This window comes from Sus scrofa, chromosome 3 (assembly GCF_054392235.1).
Source record: "Sus scrofa isolate SSC_HxYL_T2T_F1_AM1 chromosome 3, Sscrofa_HxYL_maternal_Yorkshire_Landrace_v2.0, whole genome shotgun sequence".
Classification (NCBI taxonomy): domain Eukaryota; kingdom Metazoa; phylum Chordata; class Mammalia; order Artiodactyla; family Suidae; genus Sus; species Sus scrofa.
Window position 1 is genome coordinate 101,994,954 of NC_139385.1, and position 27,640 is coordinate 102,022,593.

At 35.4% G+C, this 27,640-nt stretch overlaps 1 protein-coding gene and 1 long non-coding RNA gene across 51 annotated transcripts in view; one reads left to right on the forward strand and one right to left on the reverse strand.

Moving 5' to 3' along the window:
* NRXN1 (neurexin 1) overlaps positions 1-27,640 on the forward strand; it is a 1,114,648-nt gene that overhangs the window by 7,938 nt on the left and 1,079,070 nt on the right. The window lies entirely within an intron of this gene.
* Positions 18,955-26,005, reverse strand: LOC146404810 (uncharacterized). The gene is made up of 2 exons (XR_014841975.1): positions 23,822-26,005; positions 18,955-23,229 (listed from the first exon to the last, which is right to left on the reverse strand). It is a non-coding gene; the product is annotated as an uncharacterized LOC146404810 (long non-coding RNA).

The following is a 27,640-nucleotide window of genomic DNA, read 5'->3' on the forward strand; positions in this document are numbered from 1 at the left end:
TCAGGTTCAGGGATTAATCAAGAGAAAGAGTGCGTGCGTGTGTGTGTGTGTGTGTGTGTGTGTGTGCGTGTGTGTGTGCACGCGCGCGCGTATATGGCTGATGGAACAGAACTAACTTATGTTCTTTGACCCTGAGAGTTAACCTCAGATGTCAACTATCCACGAATGTCATCTTTCCTGAATGATGGATGCTTATGAGATACATAGCTTTTTCAGTGAATCATACCCATCTAAGTGCCCTGAGACCATTATTATTTAATAAGTTTCTACTTAGGAGGACTAATAGTTTCCTAGCAGCTTAAAAGAATTAGTGAATTCTATGGCTACCCAGTTAAAAATAAGAATAAAAGTCTGATTAATGAGAACTTGTTGTACATTTAATGGTTTCCAGATTTTATGCATCTAGGGTCTCTTATATGAAAATTTCCAACTGGACTCTGAGTATCACTTTTATTCATTTTCTTTATTTAAATGGCCGTGAACACATGTGGCTTGTTGATGGCTGATTGCTTGATATTACTAAGCATTATTGTGATAGATACCATTTAATAAAGCCCCTGCTTTCTGTAACTTTACTAATGTGAACAGATTGGCAATCATATTCACTCATTCATTTATTCATTCATTCCTTTATTCAACAAATATAGTGCTTTATATGTGCCTGAATCATGGGCCCAGCAAAAAAATGGTGAGTAAACTCTCAGAAATAGTTCCTTACTCCCTCTTATTTCAGTGAAGAGGCACAAAACATAAAAAACAAATAAATGAAAATTTAAAATGATATGTATTTTGAAGGACAGGTATATGGTACTGTGAAAACTTAAAAGAGTGTGAACAGACCGAATCAAAGAAGGTTTTCCTGAGGAGTGGTATTTAAAATCTGAGGGATTAGAAGGAATTAGCCAGGCAAAGGCATAGGAGAAATATTAGGGCAGTAGTCTGGTGCAGGAGATGGCACAGCCCATTCAAGACCCTTGAGTATGGAGCTCTTGAGGAATGGGCCAAGTCATGCCTCTGGCAAGGATTTTAAACTTTTTATGAAAAAGGTGGAAAAGCAGTGGAGGAGTGTAATGTGGAAGTGGGGAGGAGGTTATCATTGTCAAATTTCTATTTCAAAAATGTCACTCTAGCTACAGTATACAGACCAGATTGATAGGGGCCTGAGAAAAAGAGAAAACATTATTTTTGTTTGTCAGTCAACAACATTTGTTAAACACACACTATAAGCTGTAGATTGAACTAGGGGACAGAGAGGAAAACAATATGCTTTTTCTAAGGAAGTTAGAATCTTTGTGAGTTTGGTTATGTATAGAACTCTAAGGCCATTTGTTATTTGGAATGCTTTGGTTTCACTTGTAAAAAACATTATCTGGACCTGTTATGTGGATTGTCATTTGTCTTCTCTCAGATGTACCCATTGAATCTATAGCCTCCTGAAGCCCATAGGCAGTGTCATGCTTTATACTTCCCAAGGATCTCACCCAACATGTCTTCCTTGTGACACTATATTGTCATTGATCTGTTCTAGGCTTTCAATATTTTAACTGCTACAATAAAGGAAAATATTATGTAGATACTTATAATTTTTGTAAAGTTAAAAATTTGTAAGTAATTACTGTATAGGCAGGTACTGGACAAAAATGACTCGAGAGATTTTGCCAGAGCTTTGTTTGAAGTCCACCATTGGAGGAAAAGGTGGGTCACTTGTGCTGAAAAACCTTGAGTGAAATGGAAAAATTCATAAATAATTTTGATTTAGATAAGATGTTCTTGGAATCTCAAAGTGTGGCAGTGAAAGGCATCTACTGCTCTATCAATAAAAGCTTATTTCAACTATAAAATAATAATCAAAACTGAGCTACCATTCTGGAATGACAGAAATGAGATGGATGTGTTATTTTGTTTAACGATTCTAAATTGCAGTAGTGTAGAGGTTGGATTATACAAACTATGGGACCACACTGCCTAATTAAAGTGGGCACATTTCAAACTTTATTCCTCAGTATTGCCATCTGTTACTATAGGATAATAAGGTACTAACTTCATAGGGATCTTATCAAAATTAAGCAGGTGACTTAATGTACAGCTCTTAGAACAGTGGTTGTACGTAGTAAATATTCTGAAGTGTCCACTTTTTATTTTTCTTATTAGAGTCACCACTACTACCAGCACCACTACTTCTACTGATACTGTTTTCTTTAGGGCTACTCTCAAGCAGAATTCAAATATGAAATATTTTCTTTCTGACTTAAAGGAATTCTAATGTAATAATGATCCTTGCTTGATTAGCCCAAAAGTTTTAATTTATGAAGAAAAGCAAGGAACCTCTGTTTCTCTTTTACACAGCTGTGCTCTAATGTTACCCATGTTTGGTTGTGATTTAAAAATATTTAAAAGATCATTTCTACTTGAGAAGTTTTACTATGATATTGTGAACCTGTTAACACAAAAGCATTTTTAAAAACTATCACTTTCCACATAAACTAATACTTTTATCCATCCCAATCCTATAATTTGTGATTTTTTTACTATATTTATCCTAATGAATACATATAGATACCTAATGGATCTATCCTATTTATAATTTGTCTTTGAGGCTTTTCTGTAAATTAAAATTATTTACATATATGCTGCAGAGAAGCTAGGTGATAAAGCTCAAGTAAGGAGTTCCCTTTGTGGTGAAGTGGAAATGAATCCGACTAGGAACCATGAGGTTGTGGGTTTAACCCCTGGCCTTGCCCAGTGGGTTGGGGATCTAGTGTTGCTAGGAGCTGTGGTGTAGATTGCAGACGTGGCTTGGATCTGGCATTGCTGTGGCTGTGGCATAGGCCGGCAGCAACAGCTCCAATTGGACCCCTAGTCTGGGAACCTCCATGTGCCGTGGGTGCGGCCCTAAAAAGACAAAAGACAAAATAACTAACTAAATAAAAAGCTCAAGTAAGATTTCTTATAGTTATCATAAATGGATTATATTTTTAGTGTAAAATTATATATGCCAGTAAAATCACGTTCCAGTTTTAAATACCATTAAATAAAATGTGGTAATTAATCTGATTATTTAAAAAAATCCCTGGTTGACTAACAAGAGAACAGATATTATGTACTATTTCTATTATTCTTATCTGCCTTCTGAGAATTGGTACCCTGAGCCACACTTTTTCCTGAAAACAGTCATTAACCGCATTCCACATCCCTTTTTAAGTGAGGATTTGGTGACAACACTGGTTGTAAGGTTAAGTCCTATAAATGTACTTTGAAAATTTGGCCTATCATAGATATTCAGATTTTGTTTTATCATGGAGATAGTAAACCCATTAGTAGAAGTTGTTGTACAAACTGTACCTTCAAAAATTGCACACATATATTTGATGTAATTCAGACAGAATAAATCATTTGTGCATTTTATATGCCAGAAAAATCATATTCCAGTTTTGGATTATATAAAATGAAGTGTGATAATTAAACTTATTATTAAAAAAAACTGTAATTGACTAAAAAGGACAGGTACTATTCAGTATTTCTGTTGTTCTTACCTGCATTCTGAGATTAGGAATGGGTTTTGCATTCCAAAATATTTTAGTTCACTATGAATCACAATATTATGCAAAACATACTTTTTCCTTGTGTACTTCTTTATACTTGCACAATTCCTTTTCTGTTACTTGGAAGTGCAGGAATTGGTAAATGTATGTGGTCTTTGCTGAGTAGTAAGTCTTAAAACGTCTGAATTAAGTTTTGGCAGAAAAATTTTTTTTAGTTTCTTTAGAGCTCTTCAGAAATTGCATGGCTTTTTGGTTTTCTCCCTTAAGCATGTATTTCTACTTGAAAAGAATGCTGTCTCATATTCTTTTCCTGCCATGTTATTGTTCACACAATATGTATAAACAAAATGTGGCACATGATCTGAAGAACTACATTCTGGAAGTGGTATTGCCTCTAAGGTGCTGTGAAAACAGGCTGCTAATGTTCTAATTTCCAAGATAGCAAATTGAGAAGCACCTAATCAGAATACCAATATATTGTGAACTCCTGCTAACCTACCTCACAGAGTACTTGCAAGATGTAAACTATAAGAAAAACTTAAAAATATGAAATAAATATCTAACGGCAGCAGGGTTGTGGCTCTAGGATATTGTGAATGTTAATAGTGAAAATGTGAGACATTTATATAAATCTACTTTTGGGTCATTTTAGATGAACTTTACATCATTTTTGCCCAATAGTAGGTATAAAATTTGGTAGAATTCCCTTATTGCATGTTGATACTTTAGTACAGACAAGCTGAGTAGAGAAGGCATTGGTCCTCTTGTTCTTCCTTTGTAAAATCTAAACAATATACAAGTCATTTAAGGTAGCAACTGTGTAAGTGCCTGTTGTGTGATTCTATTTATGTGAAGTTCAAAACAGACACAACTAATCTATGGTGCTAGAAGTTAGAATAGAGGTTACCATGGAGAGGTGGTGACTGGAAGAGGACACACTGGAGCCTTTGATATGATCTGAGTGGTGGTTACATGGGCGTATATATTTGTTAAGATTCACTGAATTACACACTTAAGATTTATGTACTTTAATGGTATAAGCTCTACCTCAAAAAAAAAAAAATCCTTCAAATTGTAAAAGGAATCCTCCTTAATGAATACCAGGGCACTCAATACATATAAAAATTCCTTACAAAGGAATCCTTAATGGAAATCCATATTTACAAATTTTAGCCAGAGTCAAATATTTATAACATAAATCTGATGACCATTTCAGGAAGTGCTTTTATATCTGAATGCTCTACGAGAAAGGAGAGAAAGCATTGTTTTAAATACAACCTTTGAACTTGTTTCCAGTTTCTCGTGCCTTTATAATGGAAATAAAACATAGGTTCTTATTTTACATTTGCATCTATTTGAGTGAAAGATTTACCAATATATTCAAGCAATGTGTGTTTTCCAATTAGGACAACTCAGCTGCTATTATTTTAGGTGATTAGTGATGAGTATATTGTAGGAGCTCAATAAATATTTGAATGAGTGATTAGATACTGGAAAAAAACATTACTAGTCAAACTATACTTTCTAAATCTACAAATATACATGGTTTCTCCCCCAAAATACAAGCTGTCAAATTATTTCAGAAAGATCACTAGGTGCCCCTACTTTAATGGTACCATAGCCCCTCTTGAATTTGAACACAATTTAAAATCATTCCGTTTAGAATCACAACAGATGTCACACTTACTCTTTAGTGTTTACTGAGTGAAAGACATACAGTGTGCTTTATTAATCTTACCTCATTTATTCCTACAACATCCTACTTGATAGGTTTTATAAAATTCCCATTTTACAGATGAGAAAACTATGTATTAGAAAAGCTAGGGTATTTCTCCTCGTGGCTTAGCAGTTAATGAACCTGACTAGCATCCCTGGCCGTGCTCAGTGGGTTAAGGATACATAATTGCCATGAACTGTGGTGTAGGTCATAGACGCTGCTTGGATCTCGCATTGCTGTGGCTGTGACTAGGGCCGCAGCTACAGCTCTGATTCAGCCTCTAGCCTTGGAACGTCCGTATGCTGTGGGTGCGGCCCTAAAAAAAAAAAAAAAAAAAGAAAGAAAGAAAAGCTAACCTGCCAGTAGCCCCATAACTCAATGGCAGAGATGAAATTTGAGTCCAGCTGTGTCTGTTACCCCAGCATTGTTGTCCGTTATATGACAAAGCCTGTGTGTTTCACTTAACAAACAGCTAATGGTCCTGGAAATTTGTTCATTGATTGTCAACTGGGTTCTAATTTGAATGGCTGATTTATAATAAAGCCTTCAGAACTGAGCATTGTGACAGACTTACATTGAGTGCCATTTCCTAATCTCTTGATAATGAAATGTATTGGCTTTGTCAGGAGTCATCACATTTTGCTTCTGTAATACTTGCTTATTTGCTTCTTTTGTTGGCCTCTGTTCATATTATGCTTAAAGGGTTGATTCTACTTTATGTAGCCAGAAGTAAAGCCCAGTATATTGCATCTAAAAATATTACAACTAATTCTTGATTTTTTAAGTGAAAGTACTTAGTTTTCAAAAAACAACTCAATTTGCATCTATTTTAGATTCTTAGAGATAAAATTATTGAAAGTATCTAAGTCCATGGTGACTCAGCACAGATGTAAATACATAGGCCAATCACATAAGAAGACACTTAGTGAGAATTGCTGAGTTAGAATGTGATTCTGCTGAAGATATAGATGATGGTACTCAGGGCATTTAATTGGAATTACATAATGAGAAAATAGTGTCTCTTTTGGGATAAGCAAGTTTGGCTTCCCTAGGAATTGCCTAAAATTGAACTTAGGAACTGTCCTTAGAGTTAGAAAAAATGTATTGTCTCTGCTATGTCTGGTATACATGAGAAACTATTATAGGAAAGAAGTGGGAGGAAAACAAGACTGACCTGGCAAGACAAAGTGCTGATTCAGACTCTTGTCTAGTTACATGTGCTCAAAACTATCTGGACTGTAATTAGAAATGCACTGACACCGCATTACAGGAACAAAAGCTACGTCAAATAGCAACTTTCTTAGTTTGGTTCCCAGGAGGGATCTCCTGGTCCAAAAGTTAGGAGAGGAGCTGCCAAGAAGAACACTTGCCTCACTAGCATCTTAACATCAGGAGGGGATTTCTGTATTTAATTATAGACATAATGAATTCTCTGTGGATGGCAATCCATAATGGAAGCAGCACTGACACAGCTTAGGAGTTACTGTTGTTCGTGACCTAGCAAAAACTGGCCTTGTATATGGAACCAGCTAAGCTTAAGTGTTACTCAGACATTTGCTAGATTCAGCAGAATGAGCCACCCCAGTCCAGCAGAGGCAAGGAAATTAAAGACTCATGTATTTCTTCTAAGTAATGATGTCTCTCTATAATTAAGCATACCTGGACTCTCCTTAGGGAAATAGCTGCTCTATGGAAGGTACTACCTTCCAGCTTAAGCTCTTAATCTTAGTGCAAAGTTGATTATTTTTCTGCAAATAATATAGTTTTTATTTAAAATTACTAAATGTGATGCTTTACATACTAAATATTTAATTTGTCCAATTGAAGACATTGTAAAAATAGGAAGTTACATGTTGTATTTCATGACTGAATTGCACAATTAAATTTTTAGGAAGATACATGAAACTCTTTTAAAAATTGGGTCAACTTTCTGTGAAATAAAGTTTTGAGATACTTTAAAATGATGCATCATTTGTTTTGATATATAAATATATGTGTGTGTGTACATATACAGAATATACACAAAAATACGATATATATAAGAAAATTACATCATATAAGAGGGGAAGGATTTTGTTTAAAAGTCTTAGAAATCATGTTAAAATCCTCAAAAATATATGTTGATTAAACGTCATTAAAATATAATGTCTTTATGATTTAAAATAGTCTGTGTAATATGTATATATATTTTTCTATACAAGATCTTAGAAACCTAAAAAAAATTATCCATAAAGTAAGTCAAATCTTTCTAGAGATTTTGAAGTTTCTGCAAGGTGGCATTTTTATATTATCTATTAAAAACATTTCAACTGTTCCTAGGGGTTGTGTGAAGAACTAAATATATTAACTCTTGCTCTAAGATTGCTCTGACAGTTACCAAGAGTAATTTCTTTTGATGAAACTTTGTTATTATACAAGAATAATAGTTATTTTATTAACTATCCATTGGAATGAGCCACAGTTATGTTCAGATCAAAAAAAGTTAAGCTAATATTAATAATGACTTGTTTAAGACTTTCATACACAAGAAAATTAGGAGGTTAAAATTATATACTAAGCTCCCAGTGAGTTCAATATAGGCTAAGACCACCACAGGAATATTTTGAAATAGCCAGCCATTTGTTTTTTTTAAAGTCAATAATAGCCTTGAAACCTCTTTAACCAAGGTAATAAGGGACTCTATAAGATTTTTTGTTTTGAGTATTTAAATGAGTCATTTATAAGCCTCAGAACATGCCTCATTAGTCAGTTTCTATCATTATATAGAAATTTTTAAAATATGTACATCATTAATTCTTTCTCTGGCCTCTTACACTTTTGTTTAGAGTGAAATGGTAGAGTTAATATGTTCTTCCATAACAAAAAAATAATTTTTTAAATTTGAATAACAATGAAAGGCTCTTTGTGCTTGAATTTTTTCTGCTGTTTATTCTTTTTCAACTCTCTATGTGGATTTCTTTCACCAAAGTATGGGCAGAAGTAGAGCTTCATGAGTTTGAGTAAATCTCCATCTGGGGATAGTGCTTTTCTATGACTTTAGTGGCGAGCTGTCCACTTTCCCAGAGGTCACTGGAAATAAACAAAAATGATGGGCACCTCTCCTTCCCCCAGACCCAAGATGTTATTCACCCTGGACAAAGCCCCTGTTTGTATGACTCAGAAAATGTTGTGTTTCATCCTAAAACAGACACAATAAAGATTTGGATTGAGGCCAAATATACAATCTTGGCTTTTCTTCCGCCCATGAGAGATGGAAGATGGATGGATGAGGAGGCCTCAGGGAGGCTGTGAAGTTTGGAATGTGCAATAATTGAGACAAGGAGACAGAAGACTGAGAGAGGAACAGGAGATAGGAAAACAGAAGATGTGAAAAAAATGAGTTGTTGGAGAAGAAGGTAAATTGAGCGAGAGTAGAGAATTAACAGAACTTAAAACAACCAGAACACTGAGAACTGGTGACTTAAAATACAAAGAATTGCACCTCTGGTTAGTGGAGGAGGGCACTAAAACTAGGCCTGGGATTGAGCTGAAGAGAAGCATAGGAGGAACACAAAGATAAGGATAAACATGTTATTGTCTACATTTCAGTGACCGAGAGTATGATCATTCTTTGTCTTTAACTCTAGGTTCTGGCCATGTGTCATTGGACTGTTTCCCAGTGATACCAACAATAGCAACAACAACAACAATAGCAAAGTCATACATAACTCATACTCTGTGTCAGGCACTGTTTTAAGTCCTTTAGATATATTAATTCATTTAAGTCTCCCCACAAACCTATAAGATAAGTGCTATTTCCCCCCTTTTAAAGATGTGCAAATTGAGGTCCACTAGGAATTTGCAAAGCTTGCATTCTAACCAAGCCTACATGACTCCAAAGGCCATGCTCCAAACTTGTCATTCCTTCTTTTTTCATATTAAAATAATTATTATCTTTCACATAATCACATATGAGAATATCTCCTGTGTTTAAGAGATGTCTGTAGAAGCTAGTATGATTTTGTATTTATTTTCTCCTTTTCTTTTAGTATTCCTTTTAAATGTTTAATGACTTTTCCTGGGCAGAATTTCTTCCATAAATTTAATGAAAATCCTTTCTCTGCTGACATAAATTAATTTCTTCTTGTTATGTCCTCAGTGGAAATAAAATTCATGTAGTCAGTATCCCCTAGAATTATCTTTATCTGCATAAGAGAAAGAGTACTGTATTCATGAGCTTAAAAACGTTTCAAATCCCCCTACTGTGAAACTGGTCTGACATTCGGCCTCCACCTCCTCAGAGTTGTCTGCTTTCTGTATTTTACTCACAATCACTCTGATTCATGAATGCTCTTCCAAAGGTTAGTTCCCCAAATGTATTACAATGCGCTAATTTCCCATTACACCTTGGAAATGGCATGGGCAAGGGCCTCATAACATCCTTGGTAGGTTACTGTTACCTGGTAGTTCACAAAACCTCTGTCATTAGTGTCTGCAGATCGAAGAGTCCAGAATTGTGTAAAGGGAAAAGTTCTGATAGCATTGCATTTTTAAGCTGGAAAGTAGGCCAGAAAAATATAAGCTGACAAACAGAAAAAGGAATTTGGACTAAGGGAAACAGGCAGTAGGCTAACCAGTGGACATGGATATGAAAAAGAGTGTGTTAATTTAGGCCCAAGGAAAGAGAAAACAGCATGTGCTTGTAATTCCAATATAAATATGAGAGCAGGCTGGCAGAAGTGCTGGGCAAATCTCTATTCCTGGAGATACTTAACAAGAGCTTAGACAACTGCCATTCTTAAAGTGTTTAATATTTCCTTTTTCTGATCGGAAGCCTGGTTTGAATGACCTTCAGAATATATTTTCAACTCACAGCTATTAAATAACTGTACTTTGGGGAAACTGTACTTTTGCAAATCTTCCAAGTATGAGATAGCCCAAAACAACTCTCACCCCTAAAAAACAAAAACTACCCGCTTCCATCCCCCCCAAAAAAACCCCAAATAACCACAAAAACTATTTCAAGAGTGTCTGAAGTTATAATTCACAGATGCATTTGAGTAAAATATGGCACCAGCTGCTACAAAGCATGACTGACTTCCCCAGTTGCCTGAATTTGTTGTTGCTGCACATGGGAGTCCCTGCAATCCTCTCTGGGCAGGCTCTCTGCCCACATGCTTGTGTTTGCTCTGAGCCACCTGCCCTTGTTGTCCTCTTTACCCAGTGGGCTGCCCCAGTTTCATGTTTCCTTGAATGTGGTTGAGCTCGAGTTACAGCTGCTGCCTGTATCTCAGCTCACCTTATACTTCTCTTGCTCCTGCTGCCATCTCCAGGGTATCCTCCCAGTACAGAATCCTAATCCCCCAGGTGTGAGATTTCTGCCGAGCCGCCTCCTGCCTGACTGCAGCACGTTCCAGTGGTGTCACTGCTGCATCAAACCTTTTATATTCTGTTTTTGCTCTTCCACTGGGAAATAGAACTTTGGATAAAAGGGTTTTATCACTGGTATGAATTTTTCCTGGAGTAGGGTGAGCAGGCTGAAAAATAGTTTTTGAGTTAAAAACAAAATGAAGAAAATAAAACCAAAGCAACAACCATTCACAACATTAAGGATACCTATTAATGGGTACTTTGTAATGTCCATGGTTTCTCAGTACAGCCAGTTACACAAACCAAAAATCTAGCTTTATCTTTGACCCCTGTGTTTTTGGCCATTCATGAATTCATTCAGAATTCCAAAACTGCTTATTAGGAAGCTCTCCTGTGCAAGATGAGATGTTCACTCTTAACATCTCAGGGGTGTTGGTTCACTTCTGTGTTCTCAGCACTCTTAAGACTCAATGTTTGGCAGCACAGATGAAATACAAGTATAAAAAAATCAGGGATCAAAAATGTGAATAAATCTCATTATTAACCACAGTACACAAAGATCTATAATAGGGTGCACATGTGTGCCGTTAGTGATATTATTAATGGTATCCTCAAGTTGTAGTGAAAATGAGCCTTTTTGAAAAATGCAGTATGCTTATGAAGAGTGAGAAACATGGATCCTTTTAAAAATTCACTTAATGGGTTGTTTCACACTCTTAGGTCACTATAATTTCAAATTACTCTAATCACTAGATTCTTTCATATCAAAATAGTTTGTAGTAAGTCATTAGAAAGTTATAAAGGATAGGTAGAAAAAGCATTACTACAACTGGTTTTAGGAGCAATTTAGCAGAAGCTATGACAATTTTAAATGGGTATATTCTTTGACACAGTAATTACACTTTTAGGAATTTTTTACAGAAATACCTGAACAAATCTAACAAAAAGATTATTATTGATACACATTACCTGTGGTCTGTAATGGGTGACATCAGATAAATGCAGTCAACTCAAGTATTAATTAACAGTTGGCCAAATAAACCATGGCAGACCCATATACAGCACCTCGCAACACAACAGGAATGAGGTATATTTATTTAAATGGGAGTGAAAACATATTAAAAGTATATTGTTCAGTGAACATAACCAAATTGCAAATATATATGTACATATCCACACATACATATATACACAAAAAATAGGATTAAATGTATACTTTTTGTGTAAAAAAAGTTAAGTAACTCGTAAAGATCAATTGTTACACTGTTTTCATGGAGGGAATAAAAACTTTAACTTATTTTTAAGATAAATATATTTGCAAATATAAAACCAGATTAATAAAAGTTGGTGATTCTCTACCTTCAGGGATTTTCAGTATGATTTTGAAATGTCAAATAGTCCATTTCAGGAGATCAGACTCTTACATGACTTCCCAAGGATTTGAATTACCATTCTAGATTGAACATTCTGTCATAGAAATAAAAATGGAATGTTCATATTGTTGGAACAGAATATGGCAGTAATTTTGCAGGATATATTCTGAAAAAATATCATGAGAGAGAGAATTGTAGAATTTAAATCCTGTATAATTCCAAGGATTTTTTTTTTTTTAACATAGCACCATTTATCAGATTGAATGGTAATTATTCTGGTAATTAATAAAGGATCCTAATGAAGTATGGGGACTGGAAGCCCATGTAATATTTCTGCTCAGCAGAGTGATTGCTGTTAATGTTCCATTTATAGCATCTCCCCCTGTTTGCACCCGTCTCCAATGCCAAATGAGAGTGATGGCTAAATAGGCCAGTACTGGGTCTCAAACTGGTTTTAGAGTCAGGTGCATTACCATTCTTGTAATGTCTCTTCCTAATGGAAATCCTAGAAACAACTGAGAAGTTCCAAATGACTGGCAAGGCTTTCCTGCTTTACTTCATAGACATGTATGTTATCAATAATTACTTAGTTGACTCTTTAATTTGTCCAAATTTGTGCAGGCATAATGGAAACTGACAATGCAATTTTCCATTGAAAATTGTAAATGGGTGACTAAGCTGAGCAATTCACCTCCTTCCCATTCCTTTTGTACAGATATCTTATGCTACACCAGGATGGCTATACTTTGAAAATAGCTCATCTATATTCATTCACCCATGCGTATAAATTGATTTGCATGCTCATTTTGCAGCTTCCAAATATGCATTTGTTGCATAAAGTTTTTCATATCTAACCCAAAATGGCTCTTTTACCTCTTCTTCAAAAATTTAGCTGGTGTGAGCCAACCACACATGAAGTTCAGAACTGGATTTCTCTAGAAAATGATGAAAGCTGGAGAGGAAAGGCTTAGATCTTGCCATTGGTCATAATTTCTAACTCAGGAATTGCTTTTATGGGTCAGATACTTGAAGTTATTCAGAGCAACAATGGAATTAAGCGAGAAGAATTTACTCAAACTATCCAGATTTTTTACCAATTCATGATTTTTATGAGAACTAAAGTTAATCAGTGGAATAATTAATTGATGGGTTGTGTTTCTTGCTTTTCCACAAATTAGCTATGCCTTATTGGACCTCGTTTCTTTAACCATATATCTTCGATTTTTACAGTTAAAAAGAAAAAATACATATGCACACCAAAGTTAAAGCAATAATGTGATTTACCACAGCAAATAATCCTAATACTATCACTAAATTCAAGGCACCTTTTTGAATAATATAAATATCTTTGTACAAGTTTTGAAAAAAAGTCAAAGAAAACATTTTGTGGCTATGACCATTTACAAATTGAAAATATTTTAAGTTGGGAAATTATCATTATTTTAATGGCTTTTAGTATTTACTGAGAATCTTTTATGCATAATTAAAATTATATACTATGTGAAATAAAATTACTAATATGTTTTTAAAATGCCATGAGTAGTACTGTGCAACAGAAGGATATTGCTATATACTGATTGTCTACTACATACTGGTATTATCAATTTTATATGTTATCTTACTTAATTCTTACTACCACAAACCAGATCTGTTTAACTATCTTCATCTTATGTCTACGAAAACTCAAGTCCAGAGAATCTAAATAGTAAGGAGAGAATCTGAATGCACGTTTTTTTGCCTCTACACCCAGGCTTTTCTCCCTGTGTCTTTACCATCACCACCAACAACTTTAAAATACTGTGTAGACTCTGTGGAGTCATATATACAAAAGGTCAAGAGTCAGCTTCTTGTTTTTAGAGAACATATAAGCATTTGAGCTACTCTCAGACTTTGAGAGTATTTCTTTGATTTGGAGTCCAGTTTGCATTCAGTTAATTTGACTTTTGCATTTTTAACTCATGTCTTTTATGTATAGGTGAATGTATTTCCCAGCTGAATGATATATTGCTAGCAAGGACTGAGAAAAAAATAAAAACCTTTAAATATGGTTTCCAGAGGCTTTACAGGAAGACTGTAGGCAAACCTCAAAATACAGAGAAGGTTCCTTGTTTTCTACTATTATTTTTTTCATCTGAATATTAGTGTTTCTGGTTTTATGTCTTTTCCTTCTGCCCTATGAAAGAGTAATTTTTCTTTTTTACTGTTTCTTCTTTTCCTAGGGCTTTATGCTTTCCTATCCTCTGCAAATCTTATTCTGCGGGTTCGTCCACATTTTAGCTAAATATATATTGATGATATTTTAATGCGGAATTTACCCAGTTTAAGAAATGAATATTCATGTAAAAATACATCCCATGGAAATGTTTATTTAACCAATATTACTTTTTCACTTTTCAAAATGTTGTTCGTAGTTTTACAAATACCGTTTTTAAAAAAGAGAAATAATACATAAAACACAAAGGAAGGGACTTAGGTAAAGTACATTCTTTAGTGTATAGTGTTAAGTACATATTGTGCTGACTTTTCTTAATTACTTAAAATATTTTCAGATAATTTGATACTGGAGTTGATTTCATAATGACTCATAAAGGAAGTTTGTTTCTAATTTCCCTGTTACATCACCAACATTTCTGTAAACAATTCCAAAATTATAGTACAAAGCACACATTTTTGGCGCTTCTTACATTTCAAAACTCTCAGCAATTATTCTTTGGGTAATAATTTTTTCTCTAACTACTATATATTCCAGAAATAGTTCAGAAAATTCTACTTTTTACTGATCTTTTATAGTGATCTGAAAATATATCCAATTACATAGCAGAACAAAGATAATTAATTACCAAGTGAAATTCTGAAGTAAAAAGTGGATCAATAGCAATAGCTCATTATGGTATCTAAGGTGACAGTGAGTATACCAAAGGAATATTTTAAAACATTTATGACATATAGAGTAATATTTAAAGGCATTGGGTTTAGGTAATAGGGCTATATTTGTGATCAGTTAGACCTGATCAGTAATCTTGTGGGGTTTATAACCTGTAAGTGAATTCAGAGATGTAGAAGGTGAACTGTAGTGGAAAATGATCACTAGTGATACAGCACATGCAGCTCAGACTTAGGAGGCAGATTTAGATAGGACAGCTAAAGTGAGACTTGAATGTGAATAAGAATTAACTGAGGCCAGTCAGAATGGTCATCATTAATAAGTCCACAAATAACAAATTCTGGAGGGGGTGTGGAGAAAAGGGAACCCTCCTGCACTGTTGGTGGGAATGTAAGCTGGTACAACCACTATGGAGAAGAGTATGGAGGTAGCATAGAAAACTATGCATAGAACCGCCATATGACCCAGCAATCCCATTCTTGGGCATACATCCGGACAAAACTTTCCTTGAAAAAGACACATGTACCCGCATGTTCACTGCACCACTATTCACAATAGCCAAGACATGGAAACAACCCAAATTTCCATGGACAGTTGATTGTATTAGGAAGATGTGGTGTATATACACAATGGAATACTACTGAGCCATAAACAAGAACGAAATAATGCCATTTGTAGCAACATGGATGGAACTAGAGACTCTCATACTGAGTGAAGTAAGTCAGAAAGAGAAAGACAAATACCATATGATATCACTTATATCTGGAATCTAACATAAGGCACAAATGAACCTTTCCACAGAAAAGAAAATCATGGACTTGGAGAACAAACTTGTGGTTGCCAAGGGGGAGGAGCGGGATTGATTGGGAGCTTGGCATTTACAGATGCAAACGATTGCCTTCGGAATGGATTAGCAATGAGATCCTGCTGTGTAGCACTGGGAACTATGTCTAGTCACTTATGATGGAGCATGATAACATGAGAAAATAGAATGTGTACATGTACGTGTAACTGGGTCACCCTGCTGTACAGTAAACAAAAAAAATGTATTGGGGAAATAATATTTAAAAAATAAAAAAAATTAAAAATAGAATTAACTAAGGGAACAGGAGGGGGAAGAGAAAATAGTGTGCAGAATACAATGTATGGTGCTCAGAGGAAAAACGGTAAAAATGGTAAATACAAGCTGCAAACTAAGCTTTGTAAGTCTTATAAGCTATGTTAAGGGGCCTGAACTTATCATGTTAGTTTGTGGTAGAGTTATAAGAGCAGGAAGTAATGGAAGAAATTATAATTATAAATTATAATTTTAGAAAGACTGCTGTGACTACACTGGTAGATCTTGGATGGAAAGCAAAATTAGAAATAAGTAACCTCAGAGCCAAATGAAACAAAGACTTGTCAGGGTCTCATAAGAAAGATCTGTCAATGCCAATAGATTTAGACTTGTTTTGAAGAATGTTAGCTTCCACAAGTAGAAACCCAATGAAAAGTGTAGATTTGCTCTTGGGAAATAAAGGCAGGCATAGAACTGTTTGATTACAGTAAGGGTAACACTAATTGTCAAGTTAGGATGGAGAGGATGTGGAGTAAGAGAATGATTTGTCAGAGTGAAATTCAGAGGACAATGTAGGTTTTGGATCCAGTTAACAGAGTAGTCAAAGGAAGCCAGGAGTGGTATGAATGAAAATAACACAATAAAAATTTGGCTAATTTTTGCAAACAGCTAGGTATAGACAGGCATGAATATTCTAGTGACTTCCATTTGTTCTCTCTTGTGGGGCAACATTTATTCATTAAGGTCCACCATTGTTTAAAATTAATGTCCCTCAGGACTTTCTCCCTTCCTGTGATTTGTTTCCACGCTCACCAAGCCTACTTTTCATTTCAATCCAAACTTCAGTTATCTTGGCACAAGAAAAGGGCTCCTCTAGTTGGGTAAAGGAAGGATTCTCCCAGTTACTGATACTCCTTTCATTTCTGAATAAAATGCTTATATCACAGTTTATAGGTGAGGGCAAAAAACAACAAAGTACTGTACTCCCAAATCCATTTTTAATAAATTTTTATTTATAAGGTCATCTACTTTAAAGTTGCTTTTGTGAAACTTAATTTTCTAAAATATTTTTAAGTTATAAAATACACGTATTTTGCTATGTTATAAAATATCGACTAGGTCAATGATATCCCTGAAGAAGATAAAACATTTTGTCAAAAGGGAGAAGGTAGGAAACAAGGAGCAGCCAAAGTCGGAATTAACCTGTTTTGAAAGTAAACATTTGGTGTCTGCTGTGGCCCTCTTGGGCTTTGCATATTTCCCTTTGTTTTCTCACCCAGAATCTGGTTATGCTGTCCTTTTTGTCTCTGAGTGGGACTTCACTGATGGTAGGTGTATGAGTAGAAGTTTCCCTGCTATCAGTTCACCATCTATGGGAGAGGCAGCCACGTCTGGAGCCAGAGCTTCCCTGCTTCAACTCGAGAAACAGGGGATATGTAACCTAGCTTTTTTTCAAGTTTTCTTTAAAACCTAGAAATGAAGGTCCATCTATGATAAAGAGAGAAGACATTCTGGGAGGAAGGGGATTCCTAAAATTGATCTTTAGCAGGTCTGTGAAAAGACAGTTCAAATATATATAAAAGACGATGGTTGGCATGGTAAGCAGAGAAGAGTGAAAAATCAGCTGACGTGTTCACAAACCGAAACAACATAATGGTGTCTTGTTTCGCAAAACTCACTTCTTTTTTATAAACAGAATTACAGTTACTGAACTTTCCCCCTCTATTCCTTTTTTCTTTTTCCCTCTGATAGAAAAATATATATTTCTACTTATTCTTTTAAATTGAGGTATAGTTGATTTACAATGTTGTGTTATTTTCTGGTGTGCTGCAAAGCGATTCAGTTATATATATATTCAGTTATATGTGTGTGTGTGTATACATACATATATATATATAAATATATTTCAGATTATTTTCCATTATAAGTCTATTTCAAAAAAGAGAAATATTTCTGTTGTGTGTATATATGGGGCATTTTGCTCCATGAACAGGGAGAAGCGCAAAGGCAAGTAAGCTACTTAACTGAAATATATCTAGTTTATCTGATTATCTTTTGCATACATAATCTGTCTTTCTTCCAATTAGAATTTCTTCTATGCCTGTGTAGCCACCCCAAATTATGTGGAGGTAAATTATAATCAAATCAGTTTTAAATAGGATATTTTGATGATTACATGTAATACTAATTTTTTGAAAGGAAATTTCAAGAAAGTTTTAATAGCTACCATAATTCATCTCTAGTCCCTTCTCATTCTAGAATATTTAATGATTAGAATCATAAGCGACAATGACCTGAACCAGTGCTCTCAATGGTACGTAATCTTAGTTTTTAATATGCCAGAGGTTAATATAATCAGTTAAGCATAGATCTCATATTATTTTAGTGGTACATCACAGGTTGGCCCATTATCTAATGTCAATAATTTCACTTTGGTAAATCACTTTTTTTCAGGAATGCATAGTTCCTTCAAGACCTTCTATCTAATTGACTCTTGAACAAAGGTGGTTAGGGGTTCTGGTCCTCTTTGCAGTTGAAAATTGAGTATAACTTATAGTCACCCCTCTGTATATAAGGTTCGTTTGTATCTACTGCTCTGCATTCATGAATTCAACCAACTATGGATCATGTAGTACTGTAGTATTTACTTTTGAAAAAAAATCCACATATCAGTGGGCCCACACAGTTCAAAACCATGTTCAAAGGTCACCAGTTGTTGTTATGAAGCCTGCGCATAAGAGCAGAAGTTCAAATGAATAGAATTTAGGAATTATTTATAAATAAAACCTCTCCTCCTCCTTTTTAAAGTTCATTAAATTCACCAGTTCCGGGAGTTCCCGTTGTGGCGCAGTGGTTAACGAATCCAACTAGGAACCATGAGGTTGCGGGTTCGGTCCCTGCCCTTGCTCAGTGGGTTAACGATCCAGCGTTGCCGTGAACTGTGGTGTAGGTTGCAGACGCGGCTCGGATCCTGCGTTGCTGTGGCTCTGGTGTAGGCCGGTGGCTACAGCTCCGATTAGACCCCTAGCCTGGGAACCTCCATATGCCACGGAAGCGGCCCAAAGAAATAGCAAAAAGACAAAAAAAAATAAATAAATAAATAAATAAAATAAATAAATAAATTCACCAGCTCCTTCAGCTGGAGGAGTCATATATTAATGCTTGAACTCACTATTAATTTGTCACAAAATTAAGGAGTTACTAAGAAATAAAAATAACTTTGAAACTGTCCAGTTAGAAAATCTGTAGAATTTTGGAGTTAGAAAACACCACAAAGAATATATACTATAACTTCTTTTTTAGAGATAAACAAATTGAGGCAAAGAGAAGTTCGAGAATTCCCCAAGTCACAAAGTTAGTTTCATAGCCAGAACAAGAACACAAGCCCAACATAAGTTTCATCTTCCAGTTTTCAGGGAGTAGAGAAAGTAACAGTTTAAAAAATTTATTTCCTCAGTGGGTTCAGAATCCCACTGCAGCAGCTTGGGTTGCTGTGGAGGCACAAGTTTGATCCCCGGCCTGGTGCAGTAGGTTAAAGTATCTGGCATTGTCGCAGCTGTGGCTCAGATTCAACCCCAGGCCCAGGAATTTCCATATGCCATGGGTGTGGCCATAAAAAATTGTATTCCATGGTCTTGTACATATGATGCAATATTTTTGATGATGTGTCTCCTTTTGCTTTCTTTTGTTTATATTTGTAGAGAATTCTTAGCCCTTTCTGGTCTAATTGGGTAACTGTCTTTAGGTGCGTGGAAGAGCAGAGTCATAACAAAGCTTTTTGTATTCGGTGGAAAATAAATACATTTTTCTTATATAAAGTCATTTTAACAAATTCATCATTATAGAAGATTCTTACTTTGTATTTTGCAACACAAAAGCAATGGCATACTATAGCAAATAAAAACTCTCACAAATGAAGTAAGATTCTATTTTCTTGGGAGGCATGTCAGTTGATGAAAAGAGCACTTTCCTAGAAACACTGTATTTTAATACTGCTTCTGATTATGTCATAAAAGATCTTTTTAGTGTATAGTGTCAGACAACTTTAGAAACTGTCATTAAATATAACATTTTTTTTTTCAATTCACGAATGAAATAGTACTGCTGCCCATACTAAATAGTAGCATGTATGAGGGAGAGTTTATTTTTTAAATAATGTGTGCTATGCATAGTTTTGATAAAATGAAATTCTAATGTTCTGTCAGAGAGTGCAATTTGAAAAGAAGAAAAAAAAAAGTACTCCTAATTGATCTCCCTTTAGGGGGGGCTCACTAAAACTGGTGTAAGAGATCAAAGCCTAAGTGATCCATTCATTACACTTCTAATAAATGTGTTGGTCTGTTGTTTTTTTTTTTAATTTTAAGTACAATATAGTACAATAATGAAATTGAATTTGCAGATAAAAGACTTGCAGATGCTCTTTTATCAAATTGCTGTTTTGGAAAGGAACCAACAAAATGATGTTCTAAGTAGATTTTCTTGCTCTGGCTTGCATTTGAACTCTTGTTCATCCAAATTCTAGTAATGCAATGGCCTTTTCTAGAGAAATGGCATATCCTTTTTTGTTTGTTTTGTTTTCAGTGAATCTACCATTGTGCATATGTGGTTGAAACCATATGAAGGCAGTAAGCTTGATTTGATCTTTACTCTTTTTAGTACACAAAGCATTTATTCAGCCCTGAAGATATGCTAAAATAAAACACAAAACCTATTCATCCACCAAATGGGGAAAGACATTATAATCCTCTTTAGCCCTCATCACACTTTCCAATTTTTGGGGGGCTATAAGCTCTTGCATCCTTGCAAGTTCCAACTCTGTTGCTATATACCCCTCTTTCAAATTAAATTTTGTGCCTAGTCTAACATATATCAGAAGCAAGGTCCGTGCTGATAGGGAAACAGAAAAATAGAAAAAATAGTTAAGCAGTAGCCACTCTATGTTTTTGATCATTTCTCATTTTTTATAAATAATGACCATTGTTTTTAGTCTTTAGTTTTTGACTTGAAGTTAACAAAGCACATTGAGTTTACAGAATTAAGGTACTTTTTTTCCAAATTATTTATTTGTAGTATTAAAATTAAATAAATTAGGAAATTAAAAATCAGAAATACTTGATGTCTTTTATTTTTGCTTCTTTCTTCATTGTTTCAAACCTGTACAGGGCATCTGGTCCTTAATTGTAAAGCCTCATTTTCTGGATCCTTTTATATATTTCCCAAAATGGTTGCATTATCTTTTGCATCTTGCAGTTTTTTTCTATAAAGTAGTGTAATATTAGCAACTTCAGAGAATGTAGGAATTGGATGAAATGATTTGTTCTTTCTTCACTCTTGCTCTATATGTTGAGTATTACTGTGGATGCTGAGCCATGTAAAGACATCCATGGAATTCCCATTGCGGATCAGAGGGTTACTTACCCGATTAGTATCCATGAGGATACAGGTTCGATCTCTGGTCCCGCTTAGTGGGTTAAGGTTCTATTGTTGCCATGAGCTGTGGCATAGGTTGCAGACATGGCTTGGATCCCATGGCTCTGGCATGGGCCAGCAGCTGCAGCTTCAGTTTGACCCCTATCCTGGGAACTCCTATATGTCACGGGTGTTGCCTTAAAAAGAAAAAAGACAGAACCCTACTCTTTTGGATATTGTCAGGTGATGAGGCAGGTGATAAAGAAAGAAATCAATAAGGGTATTATATAATATAATATGATGATGCAAAATGGCAGTGCTATACAGAGATTAAAGCAGAGTAGGGTCATAGAGAATTGCTAAAGGGCATTATTATTTTAGATGTGGGATGATCATCTATGCTTTCTGAAAAGGTGACATTTGAGTGAATAAGTGAAAGAATTCTGAGGTAAAATGCTCTCACAAGTGCAGCAGGCCTGATGTTGGAGTGTGCCTGAATGTTTAGGGGAGAGCACAGAGGCCAGAGCAACTGAACACAGTAAAGTGAAGGCTGAAACACAGTTTGCCATGATAACTGGAGTCCAAATTTCATAGAATTTGACAGATCACGATATTAACTTCACATTTTATTCCAGATTCAACAAGGTACTATTGAAGTGTTTGGAAAAGAGAACAATATTATTCTGTTCCAGCCACTCTAGAGAGACTACATTGTATGTACACAGGAGAGGGAGGAGAGGAACCATTGTATTGGCAGATGTGACAGTGGGCTGCAGTGGTCACAGAGGAGGTGGGAAGAACTGGTTTATGTTAGTACACACTTTGAAAGCAGAGCTGATGGCATTTGCTGATGGTTTGTGTAGTAGGGTGGAAGTGAGAAAGAAAAATCAGGGGTGATTCCAAAACGAATGACCTGAGTGTCTGGATGACTGAGGGGCCCTTTGCTGAGAGGAGGAACCCTGGGGAAGGGGTGTTGAGCTCTGTGCTTGTCCTGTAGGAGATGTATGGTAAGCATTGCTACTTTTCTTTGTCACTCCAGCCTCTCCCCTCAGCCTGGCATAATTATCCTCAGTCCCAGTGAACTACATTGTAAACTAAGCTCAGAGAAGCTAAGGGTCCTATCTGTCAAGCTTACTGTTGAGTATCTACTGTGTATTTCTCATAATAGAAGCTCAATAAATGTTTATTGAATAAGTAAATGAATAAGTGAGAGTGATTACAGTGGACCAAAAAAGGTAACATGGATTAATGTTAATCCAGCTAATATGGTGTTTGTCTTCATTCGTCAACTCTTGGATGTTATGGTAGCACATCGTGCAGAGGAATACCAGTGATGAGGAACTACAGGGATCTGGAGGAATGTTTTAGTCTTCAGGTTAAAGCATTTGAAAGCATACTTGCTACAGCAGTTAAGCTGTCACTGTAAGCCTATTGTTACAGAATATTTTTAAACAAGATGCTAGATAGCTTAGTTTTAATTTTCTAGAAAGACCTTGCTATCATTACTAGCCAAACATATTTTTGTATTCACTTCCTGACTGCTAAATATATTCTAAGAACTGTAGTTTCTAATACTTGTCTAGCTGCATTTCATTCATTAACTTCTCCGTTAATTTTACAATCTTTATTGAATTGATTCTTTACTGTGTGTATAAAGCAAAGTCCTTGTTTTAAGGAGTTTTCACATTATTGTGGTAGGTTTATGTATTGTACAAATTTGTAAAATACTTTGAAAATGCCGCTAATTTACCTGAAGGACATTAAACATGTTTTCCTCTCATCAGTACCACTTTGCTATAGATTTATTTTCTAATCATAACATTAATAGCTTTTCTCTTTTTTTTTCTTTTTCTTTCTTTTTTTTTTTTTTTGTTTTTTTTTGTTTTGCTTTTTAGGACCTCAGGTTTGGCATATGGAAGTTCCCAGGCTAGGGGTCAAATCAGAGCTTCAGCTGCCGGCCTACGCCACAGCCACAGCAAACATCCTATCCTTAACCCACTAAATGAGGCTAGCGATCGAACCTGCATTCTTATGGGTACTGGTCGGGTTCATTTCCGCTAAGCCACAACAGAACTCCCATTAATGGTTTTTCAGTAGAGCATTTAAACATGTGCCATGCATATTCTAAACACTCCTCAGGCAGTCATATACTTAGCATTCATCTAAGTTCCTCTAAGCTCCTTTTTGAAAACCTGTTAGAATCAAACATGATAAGGGGTGAACACAACCCTTTTATCTTTGAAGTATTAAAAAATACGATTTGTGAATAAACAAATGCAAATCCCAGAGTTCCGTCGTGGTGCAGGGAAAACAAATCCGACTAGGAATCATGAGGTTGAGGGTTTGGTCCCTGGCCTCACTCGGTGGGCTGAGGATCCAGCATTGCCATGAGCTGTGGTGTAGGTCACAGATGTGGCTCGGATCTGGCGATGCTGTAGCTCTGGCATAGGCCGGCAGCTGCAGCTCTGATTAGACCCCTATCCTGGGAACCTCCATGTTCCCTAAAAAAGACAAAAAAAATAAATAAATAAAAAATAAAAATAAACAAACTGCAGAATAATACCCTCAAGGTCCATGTATTGTTCCCACCATAAAAAATCAAAACAAAACAAATAAACAAAACAAATGCAAATCCCTTTAGCAGTTTCATTAATGTAAAAGGCAATTTGAATTTGAAAGATTTTCCTTGGATGCTATATGAGAAATGGCTCCTCTATTTCAACATCCTGTTTGCAGTGATATTCTTGTTGGAACAAGAGGTCTTAATTTTGGAATGGGAACATTCATTCACACACAGCTGAAAGATATCTGACCTTAGTATTTAATATGTGTGTATGTGTGTGTGTGTGTGTGTGTGTGTATTGGTGAGTGACAATGCATATCAGTATTGTCTGTGTCTAGTAAACTTTTTGAGGTTTTTGGACCTAATACTCCATATAAAATGTTTGTCATAGTTATTGAGCAGGATTAAATAAGGAAGTGATAAAGTAACATGCTAACTTTCAACAAACTGGAAAGATTCCTTGGTGTAAACATAAACATCCTTTGGTCTGTCTTCTGGCTGCTGTTGACAATGACCCTGCTTCTATTTCCAGATTAGCCTTGGCTTTTCTGGAGAGTACATTTCCTCTGAAACTCTTTTTGGATTTCTTTTCTTCTAAAAGTTCATAAATCTTCATGGCACTTCAAAATATAACTGCATATAAGTATGCAAGCAATCTATGTTTTGTTTAAGAAAGTATATTCATTATATCTTGGCTTTGAAAAATATTACTCAAGTTGTTCTAAATTAAAATTGTCTAAATTAAACTGTTCCTTCATTTAGAGATATATCCTTGGGGAAAATCTTGGTCACAAAATTGAATAAATATATATTTTTAAAAACTGTGTATTGAAAGAAATTATGACACATTTCTATGCATAATATTCAAAATTAATCATATATTTCAGATGTTGTATTGCCATTTAAAAAATTCTGTGATTCATTAAAAAGAAAGAAAAGTCCCCATCAACTCATTTTCCTCCTTAAATACAACCTACAGTGTGGGTGATTAAAACAGAGACGAAGAAACTCTACCTCTGTACTAGCCCACTCATGATACTTCCTACATTTGTGAGATTGGTAAAACCTTGGCCATGTGATTATCCTAATTTCAAGGGAAAGGTCATTTTTTTCTTTCCAGATTGTCCAGTCATAGAAGGTTATAAAGAGGAAGGTTAGGGTAGTTGCTGACTGTGCCCTTACTCAGCTAATTAGTTACTAAGATCTCTGATTTTGAGCAAGACTTAGCACAGTTTCCCCATCTTTGAAACGAGGACATTGCCTTTGGTGATTTCTGAGGTTTTGATTTTCTAGCTCTAGAATCCTGAGGCTGTTGATTTGATGAAAGCCTGAAGACAGGTAAATGCATATCTGGGATGTGAACTCAAGTTTTCTGCTTTTTATTCCAGGGTTCCTTTCTACCATCACTGCTACCTTTGACACTAATTAAATACGTGAAAAATAAATATGTATGTAATACAAATGTACATACATACATACACACCAAATTTAATCTGGCTTAAGCCCATCTTGTTCTTTTTTTTTTTTTGTCTTTTTGCTATTTCTTTGGGCTGCTCCTGTGGCATATGGAGGTTCCCAGGCTAGGGGTCGAATCGGAGCTGTAGCCACCGGCCTACGCCAGAGCCACAGTAATGCAGGATCCGAGCCGCGTCTGCGACCTACACCACAGCTCACGGCAACGCTGGATCATTAACCCACTGAGCAAGGGCTGGGACCGAACCCGCAGCCTCATGGTTCCTAGTTGGATTCGTTAACCACTGCACCACAACGGGAACTCCCCATCTTGTTCTTATTCAAAATGATTCAGTTTGTGTGGCAAGGGCAGTCAACCCACTTTCTCTGAACTCAACCCCAGCTCATCAGTTTTTATCCAGGCTCTTCCTAGAAGAAGATGTGAGATAATAGTTTTCTCTAAGTCTTTCTTCTTTAATCAGCATACACACACATTTGTAGCATTGTGCCACAAAAACATGGGTTAAAAAATTTCCTCCACCTTCCTCCCACAAACTGCCCATTAATCATTTTTCCAGAGAAGTGATGATTTTATTTTCTCTGTCTTTCATTTTAGTCATGGGACCTCAGTGTTTCTAATAGATCTTTGTAGAATCTGCTCACTGTTCATTATCAATATCTTGTATATTCCACATACCTGAGATTCTCCTCCTCTATAATAGCCTCATTCACCAATGTATGAACTTTGAAGAATATAACCTATTTAGATGTTTATCTCCTAAAATCATCTGAAACTTTTACAAAGCTAGAAGTTGTTACTTCTTTTCTACTGTGAGAAAGTGGACCAGGCTGATAGTGTGGAGATTAAAGCATGTGAAGCTTTAAAGCAGCTGAGGCCTTTGCTTAGTCACACAAGAGTTATTGCTGTGCATCTCTGAGCTGGACTGCTTCACATAAAGTCAGGGTTTGTTTGCAGTTTGCATTTATCCTTGACTGAAAGATAAACTGCTAGAAGGGATGCAGCATTTATTTAAAATTCAGTGACATCTTCTCAGATTCTCCGTATTCAAATGTAGTCTCTGCCGTGTAGGCCCCTCTGAGCTCTTATCTTTTCTCTTCTCATAATGCATAGTGTGACATTGGGGTAGTAATTATTCCTCTTAGTGTCCTTATCTGGAAAACTAGAAGGTGGTGCTCAGTGACCTCTAAGATACTTTTCAGCTTGACAATTTATTTTTTTCCTTGTTTAGGCTCTTTTGTCAGCTGTTAAAGCAATGCAGCTGTTCCCCAAATTGATAATAAGTGACATATTGATTGATAGTGTAGGCCTCAGTGTAAATACTCCTATAGATGTATTTCTTTTCTAAAATGATCATTTATATTCAAGACTATTACTCTGTTTCTCCTGAACTGAGTGCAAACACTTTTCTTCAAGCTTGAGTGACTTTAATATTTAAAACTGAAAATCATATTGAGAATGAATTTTGAAGAAAAAATAAAAAGCCCAATATAACCACATCTTTGTTCATATTTGATTACCAAGGGCAGTTCAACTTATTTTATATCCTGTGCTTGCTGTAATTTTCACAAAGTTAATTTTGTGGTTGTTGTTATTGTATATAATTTAAAGTCCTGTTTTGATTGTATGCTTAAAAAAATCCAGATGTATGTATTACATGTGTAATTTATGTTATCTATGACTTTGGTAACTATCTGTTAATATTTATTAAGCATTTCGTGGATACATAGCACAGAACTAATTTATTCCCCAGTAGTGAACTGAATCTGAATTAGTAATTCTCCTTATGGAAGACACAGTTTAAAAATCACTTCTCTGAATATGATGAGGTTCATTGTAGAGTAGATACAAGCTTAGGTCTGTGGCCTCTACATTCTGGTGTGCCTCTCTGGCTATGTTTCTCTTCCTTGGAAAGAAAAATCTTGATAAACTTTGATATTTCAGGGCTCTGTTCAAGCCTGAATGCTTTTGACTAAATGATCAAGTGTAGTTGGGGACCTTGAGTATAGATTTTCTCCATATTTAAGTCAGAGATATTGCAAGTTTAATTCCAGACCACTACAGTAAAGTGAATATCACAATAAAACAAGTCATGTGGATTTTTTGGTTTACCAGTGTGTAGAAAAGTTATGCTTACATTATACTGTAGTCTATTAAGTATGTAATAGCATTATATCTAAGAAACAAAGTACATACCTTAATTTAAAAATAATTTATCACTAAAAAGTACTATTATCTCAGCCTTCAGTAAGTTGCAGTCTTTTCTAGTTGTAAC